Here is a 7621-nt window from a genome sequence, read left to right on the forward strand (position 1 = left end):
ACTGAAGGAGAGAAGAAAAGAAGGTGGAAGAGAGGAGCAAAGAAAGGGAGGAAGGAAGGAGAGTGGAGGAAAGAGGGGAAAAAATCATTAATTTGGGGCTGGCTTTAGAGAAGGAAACTATTCAATTTCAGAGCACTGTGGGTTTGAAATAGAGAATCAACCCCTGACTTCAAACAGACTCCAATGATAAAAGCTCTACGGTGATTTTCTACCCCCCTCCTTTTTCTTTCTTTTTTTTTTTTTCTGCAGTATTATAGATACTATGGTTGCAAAAAAATGTGTTTTTGAAAATATCAGAAAAAGTTTAAAATTCTGCCGTATGCAAAAACGATTCACTTTTACTTTCAACCAATTCCAGAAAGTGTTTATAAAATGCAGTAATATTTAAAAGTTCTTTTATGTAACTTCCTCATATATGTGTGGCCACTGAACACACAAAGGAAGCTAGTGTACAATGAGTGAGGAGCTGCCTTAGCTGTTCAGCTGCCTGAAGATGGGCTTTCATGTATTCTATTTGAAATGCTCTTTCTCCCTTGTCATATTTTTCTTTATTTATAATTCTCTCTTTAAAAACACAATTCTTCACTGAATTCAAAGGCACATAGGCAGAAACAGTAAATGTCTGGAGATATTAATAAGCTTCCTGCAGAAGGAAGCTTCCTTCATAGGTTAAAATGGACATGGGTCCATTATATATGCAAACACCTCCAGATAGTTATTTCCATTCTAACACCTTGATAGCTGCAGAATCATTGCTTCTAAGCCATTTAACTCACTTCTAGATAGCACTAGGGTGCTAGGGCATAAAAATGGATGAAGAAGAAAATTAATAAAAGTAAAATATTCCATCAGATTGCAGCAAGTACAAGTAAGACTTACTCCAGATTTCATATGATCGTAATCATCTTATCTCAAGGCTGGAAGAATGAGAGCTTTGCAAGGCCTTACAAACTGTCTACATTCCTCTCTAGCATATATTCATGAATGTACATTAGGTGCAATGAAATTTTAAAAACAATGGGTTGCCATTGCCTTCTCCAATGGAGATATATAGACAGGCATATCATTTTTTTTCTGCTTCTGAGTTTAATCATAGAAAAAGCATTATGTAGGTAAAAATAATAATATATATCACATTTAATTGTGCACATTTAATAATTTTCTTACTGAAATAGTGGCTTTCTAACTATCCAGGATATGCCATGTCTGAAGCCACGCAGGGTCCTGTGCTGGGCTAAACAGTTAAGATTAGCTACCAGCCAGAAAAAGTATGAGAAACCACTTCCAGTATGTACTTCTCTGTGCCTTCATGCTCAGGCCAAACTCGACTCAAAGCAATCAGCTCTCACAGATTATATAAACTCTAAAATCATAATCTGAGAAGTTATACAATGCTGCAATCTATAGAGAGGTAGATAGGTAGTATTTAAAGGAAAAGACAGCTTACTGCTGGTTTACTTTTTTGATTTAAAATATCTTTCTCACATCTTAATAGTCCAAATAAATTATTTCCTGGATGATCAAGCTTCAAAAATTCTAATATCCCAGTGAACTGAGAACACAATGTAATTAATATACAGTATTTTGTGTTGGCTTCTGATCTAGGGCTGGACTTCAAGAGCATTCAGTGCTTTGATACTGCTGTTAAGAGTCTCAGATATACTTTTACATCCTTTGTGGATGAAAAGACTGATGGTGAACTGTTAAGAGACCATCAAGAAAAATTGCTGAGATAAAATGTCAAAAATAAGAATATGTAAAATTTATAAGAATTAGCTCAGATGGTGTGGTCATTCACCTAGAGTCAGATATTCTGGAGTGTGAAGTCAAGTGGGCCTTAGGAAGTATTACTATAAACAAAGCTAGTGGAGGTGATGGTATTCCAGCTGAGTTATTTCAAATCCTAAAATATGATACTGTTAAAGTGCTGCACTCAATATGCCAACAAATTTGGAAAGCTCAGCTCTGGTCACAGGCCTGGAAAAGGTCAGTTTTCATTCCAATCCTAAAGAAAGGCAATGCCAAAGGATATTCAAACCACCATAAAATTACACTAATTTCATATGCTAGCAAAGTAATGCTCAAAATCCTTCAAGCTAGGCTTCAAGTATGTGAATTGAGAACTTACAGATGTACAAGCTGGATTCAGAAAAAGGTAGAAGAACCAGAGATCAAATTGCCAATACCCATTGGATCATAGGAAAAGCAAGAGACTTCCAGAAAAGCACCTATTTCTACTCCATTGACTATGCTGAAGTCTTTGACTGTGTGGATCAAAACACACTGTAGAAAATTCTTAAACAAATGGGAATGCCAAAACGCCTTACCTGTCTCCTGAGAAACCTCTACACAGGTCAAGAATCAACGTTTAGAACCAGACATGTCCCAACGGACTGGTTCAAAATTGGGAAAGAAGTATGTCAAGGCTGTATATTGTCACCCTACTTATTTAACATATATGAAGAGTGAGTATATCATGTGAAATGCCGGGCTGGATGAATGACAAGCCGGAATCAAGACTAAGGAGAGAAATATCAATAACCACATATATGCAGATGATACAACTCTAATGGCAGAAAGCTAATAGAACTAAAGAGTTTCTTGATGAGGGTAAGAGAGGAGAGTGAAAAATCTGGCTTAAAACTCAGCATTCAAAAAACGAAGATCATAGCATCTGGTCTCATCACTTCATGCAAATAGATGGAGAAACAATGGAAACAGTGACAGATATTATTTTCTTGGGCTCCAAAATCACTGTGGATGGTGACTACAACCTTGAAATTAAAAGACTCTTGTTCCTTGGAAGGAAAGCTGTGACAAACCTAGGCAGCATATTAAAAATCAGAGATATCACTTTGCTGACAAAGGTCCATCTAGCCAAACTATGGTTTCTCCGCTAGTCATGTACAGATGTGAGAGCTAGACCATAAAGAAGACCAAGTCCTGAAGAATTGATGCTTTTGAATTGTGGTGATGGAGAAGACTCTTGAGAGTCCCTTGGACTGCAAGGAGATCAAACCAGTCCATCCTAAAGGAAATCAGTCCTGAATATTCACTGGAAGGACTGATGCTGAAGCTGAAGCTCTAATCCTTTGGCCACTTGATGTGAAGAACTGACTCATTGGAAAAGACCCTGATGCTGGGAAAGATTGAAGGCAAGAGAAGGTGATGAGGGAGGACGAGATGATTGGATGGCATCACTGACTCAATGGACATGAGTTTGAGCAAGCTTCCAGGAGCTGGTGATGGACAGGGAAGCCTGGTGTACTGCAGCCCATGGGATCAGAAAGAGTCTGTCATGACTGAGCGACTGAACTGAGCTGAACTGTCTCTACTATTAAGAGTTCTCATTAGCTCTCCTCAGAAAGAAACTGGGGATAGTTTGAACATTACATTCACATGAGTAATCTTAACAAGATTTGGAATCTTGAAAAGAATCAAGGTAGTCACAAAGCCTTTCAATACTGAAATTTGAATCTTAGAATTGAAACTAAAACAGCACTCTATCCAAAGCAGGAAGAACAAGGAAAAGCCAGAGGAACAGAGACTCTGGTGTCGCCGAAGTAGATAAGAGCAAATACTAGGCCAAGTGGTATCTATGGGAGACAAACCTTAAGGCCAAGTGCCAAGTAGAGGAGAAAAACGATACAGGATTAGACTTAGAAGAAAAGTAACAAGTGTTCCAGGCAACTGTTGTTGTTGTTGTTGTTGTTTTAATATTCTTTTATTTTTAATTGAAGGATAATTACTTTACAATGTTGTGATGGTTTCTGCCATTCATCAGCATGAGTCCACCCTTTCCTTTTAAAACCCCCTCCCACCTCCCTCCCCATCCCATCCCTCTAGGTTATCACAGAGCACTGGCTTTGTGTTCCCTGGGTCATCGAGCAAATTCCCACTAGCTTTCTACTTTACATAAGGTAATATATATGTTTCAATGCTACTCTTATAAATTTTCCCACCTTCTCTCTCTCCCTCACTGTGTCCAAAATTCTGTTCTCTATGCCTACATCTTCATTGCTGCCTTGTAGATAGATTCATCAGTACCATCTTTCTAGATATCATATATATGTGTGTGTGTTCCCAGGGAACTATTTTAATAAAACTGAAAAGTCCTGAATATGAAAAAGTCAAGATTCTTTAAAGGTATAAGATCAAATAAGACTATGAAGATATTTTAAATATCCTTCCCTAATACAGGTGGCCAACTATTTGCAATAAGAGGTATATTTAAAGACGTTCAAAGAAGTAATCTTCACTATAACAAGTACTATATCTCTTTGGTCAGTAACGTTTCTTAATGATCATATAATGTAAATATGCCTGGCATGCAAGGTTTGAAATGGGCTAATTAAGGTACCTCATGGCCTTATAATATTGTCCATGACTAATTGGACCAGTAGTGAATGGTCCATCCAATAAAAGGAAATTAATTTGCTATTCAGCAAATTGTATATAATTCTCAGTGGAAAATAAGGGTATCTATTTCTCCATGGCACAAGATGAATTCTAGATGAATTATCAAAAAAAAGTTGAGAAAAAATTACATTGTTTTCACGTTAAAAAAATAATAGATAAGTTTGCTCCTGAAATTTTAGGGTAAAAAAAGATCCAGAAGTAAAAGAATCTCTGCCTAAAAGAAAAGTCTTTTTAATGATCTTGAGTTGAGGTGTGCAAAAATCAAAAAAGGAAGAGAAGACCTAATTTATCAGACAGTCATTTTCAGGTTCTACATAAAGAACCAGGGATAAACAATCAAATAAAACCATATTTAAATGTACACTTGACAATCATTTAGGTGTTTTTGTTCTTTCCAACAAAGTAAATTGTAAGAATCCATTCTTCTTACTCAATGGGAGAAAAAAACTTTAGAAAAAAATGATGACTAAAAACCTAGGGGCAGCATTCTATATAAATAGAAGAGCAGCAGGCTTTATCTGCCTGTCATATCTGATACGGCACTAACTGTGACACCACAAAGATTTTAATAAAACCAATTATTTCCAGAGAACACAGAGCATAAAGGACAATTCATATCAGCTTGAAAGAACCGCTGAAAAGGAAGACAGGAAGCTGTTCAATGTAGTCTCACATCAAAAGTCTTTTGCTTTGCTTCAACAGAACAGGTGTCTTGGTGGCTGAGTTTATATGTTTACATTGGTAGGGTTTCTTCAGTGAGTGAAGAAGAGCTTTATACGATCATAATAAACACTATGTGAACAGCATGCCCATAAAGAAAATTTTTCTTAACAGATATCTCTGTAAAAAGGACAATTTATGTTAATGCTGGACACCAACACTCTGACCAGAATAGGTAGAAAGAGTATTCAGTATGGATATTTTACTCATAACTATACCTGAGGGATGATTTTTAAATCTGAATTTTAGGAAGTTTAGTTTTCAAAAGATTTAGGGAAAAACTTTAACCTAACCTAATGCTGATAGAAAAATTGTATACATGTTTAACATACATTAACTTAAGCATGAAAAGTGAAGTGAGTTTTAGTCACTCAGTCCTGTCCAACACTTTGCGATCTCACAGATCTCACTTGCCCACCAGGTCTGTTCATAGTATTATTCAGGGAAGAACACTAGAGTGGGTAGCCATTCTCTTCTCCAGGGAATCTTTCCAACCCAGGGATTGAATCTAGGTCTCCTGCATTGCAGGCAGATTCTTTACCATCTGAGCCATAAGTGTATATAGTTGCAGTGAAATACTATCAATATTAAGTAGATTGATATTGATTGAGAAGGTACAGCTATGTTCTCTGAACTTTGTGCGTGCTAAATCACATCAGTCATGTCTGCCTCTTTGCAACGCTATGGACTGTAGCCCACCAAGCTTCTCTGTCCATGGGATTCTCCACGCAAGAACATTGGAGTGGGTCGCCATGCCTTCCTCCAGGGGCTCTTCCTGACCCAGGATTTCCATGTCTCTTATATCTCCTGAATTGGCTGATGGGTTCTTACCACTTACCACTAGCGCCACCTGGGGACTCCATCTGTGAAGCTTAAGATACTTGAATTAAGACACAGATTTGTTGAATAATACACACTATTGGCATTGACTTTGGGCAGTCTGCCTTCCCAATTTCCTTGACCATTGAATGGAAATGAGTACCTACCTAATACTCTTGTTGAGTAAATTGTACAAAATAAGCCTATTAGCATAAATTTAACTCACATGAGGTACTTAGTACTAAAACATAAAGATCATAATGACATTAGTCTCTGACTCCTCCTCATAGTGGATCTGCTCTGAGTATTCATTCTCACTTGTCTCCTAATTATAAACATTGTGATGTTCCACCATTTCTTTTTTTCAATGGCAGGCATGTTCTTCTTCAGTGTTTATCACTCTTCATAGGTAGCTCTTTTGATATTACACTACAGATACATAAAGTTCTCCTTCAACATAGTCCCTTCAATAACTTTTCTTTCCCCTACTAAGCCTTATAAGAGTGAGTGGCTCATTTTACTCACTAGCATAGGAATGATATAATCTGCTCCTTTGAAACTATAGTTCTTTGCTACCTGTGTTCTCTTTTATGAAAGTATTCAGTTCACTTTTAGAACCCTCCTCATACTAATTTATTAGTACTCACTATTTGTGCTGCTGCTGCTGCTGCTAAATCGCTTCAGTCGTGTCCAACTCTGTGCGACCCCAGAGATAGCAGCCTACCAGGCTCCTCCGTCCCTGGGATTCTCCAGGCAAGAACACTGGAGTGGGTTGCCATTTCCTTCTCCAATGCATGAAAGTGAAAAGTGAAAGTGAAGTCGCTCAGTTGTGTCCGACTCTTAGCGACCCCATGGACTGCAGCCTGCCAGGCCCCTCCGCCCATGGGAGTCTCCAGGCAAGAGTACTGGAGTGCGTTGCCATTGCCTTCTCCGATTATTTGTACTAATTGTGTACAAATATGATTCTTCCTGTGTAGCACTTGCCCCTGACAGTAAGTATATCATGGCTACTAGTCTGCACACTAAGCTAAGCCAGCATTGAAATCAAATACTTGTCCCAGAATTGTTCATTGAGCTACATTATAGTAGATCATGAATTATCATCATATACTGATACGTCAGAAAGCCATTGGACAATCTTTCTTAAACTTACTGACATCTTGGCCATTAGTTGTATAACTATGCTTCCTTCATTGAAGAACTCATAAACTTGATCTAATATCAGTAGGAGACTCTGGTGCTACAAAGTTTAGGCTATCCAATTCCCACAGGCCACTTATGTAATTATAATGAGTGAAGGGAACAAAAACATACCAGTTAATTCAGTCCTTAGGTCCAGCTCTAACATCCTGTGGATTTTGCATATTTGCCCCATTGGAATATTTTCATTAATGAATAAAAGAGGATCTTGGCTCATATCCCAATGAGAAAGGAAATGTTTCCACTTGATGTCATCGTTTTCAATTAATTGACTTCTCAAGGGGAAGCAGATAAACTGGACACCAGGGAAGTTTACTGAAGTCCATTGCCACAGAGCTGGGACACAGTGAACCCCAGTTTGTCTGTCCTTTCTCAGACAGAGAGATGTAGTCTCCACTGATCTAATGTTTGAAATGTTTCATGGAAAAGAATGTCACCACTCAAGTTGAAAAAGTAGTAAAGG

Source organism: Bison bison, unplaced genomic scaffold (genome assembly GCF_000754665.1).
Source record: "Bison bison bison isolate TAMUID 2011002044 unplaced genomic scaffold, Bison_UMD1.0 scf7180017864372, whole genome shotgun sequence".
NCBI lineage: Eukaryota > Metazoa > Chordata > Mammalia > Artiodactyla > Bovidae > Bison > Bison bison.